Below are 916 nucleotides of genomic sequence, written 5' to 3'. Positions count from 1 at the left end.
ACCCATAAAAACACAAGCTCAAGGTAGGTACAACTCACCAAAGCTCAAAACAGAGGATCAATGGCTCTTGGAGCTCACCACACTGCCTCTACAGGTTCTGGAAATAAGGTGTACGAAAGTGCCACACAAAAGGTTGGTCCTTTCTTCACAATGAAGCTTTTTTAAGCTCCAAAATGCCACCACAAAGGCTCAACACTCTCAACCCCCAAAGTCAGCAACCAAGGACCCTCCAAACAGAGGTAAAAACCCAGAATGATGCTCCCAACACACCCACCACAGTGTTTCCCACTCACTCAAGGTGTCTACAAGAAGAAAGTGTGAAGAAAATGGCTTCAAGCCTCAAGAAAGGAGAAGAGAAGCCTATGGAACAATGTTTCAAGGTTCTGGTCAGCCACTCTCACGCACAACAACTGAGGTCCTAGGGTTATGTGCCAATCATAAGGCTATATATAGTGGTGTAACCATTAAACGCACAGTATTAACTTTAAATGCTACGCTTAGAATTTTAATCCCAAACTTTGGAATCTGAAACTACACATTTTTACAAGAATTATTATATTTTTCTTATAATTTTCTGAGCACCTTTCCGGTACGCGCTTTTCAATGCCAGTACCGGTTTCTAGCACCAATTCTCATTATTTGGACTTGAAACTCGTTTTACAAGTCCTACATATTATTCTAGTAATTATCATGCACTTATTATAATTTTCTGGGATACTTTTTCGTTACGCATTTATACCGACTAGCAGAACCGGTATCTGCACTTTTCTTCCGAAAAGCGACTTTCAGCATTATTAACCACTTACTATAACTATTAAAGCCTCATAATAATTATTAGGGTCAATTATGGAATCATTTCCTATTTTCTCATAATTTATTAATTAAATCCCTTAATTAACGGTGCAGGTTCTTACAG

Source organism: Gastrolobium bilobum, unplaced genomic scaffold, assembly GCF_033153095.1.
Source record: "Gastrolobium bilobum isolate Gb01-03AN ecotype WA unplaced genomic scaffold, APGP_CSIRO_Gbil_v1 utg116680, whole genome shotgun sequence".
Taxonomy (NCBI): Eukaryota; Viridiplantae; Streptophyta; class Magnoliopsida; order Fabales; family Fabaceae; genus Gastrolobium; species Gastrolobium bilobum.
This window is presented reverse-complemented; position numbering follows the sequence as displayed.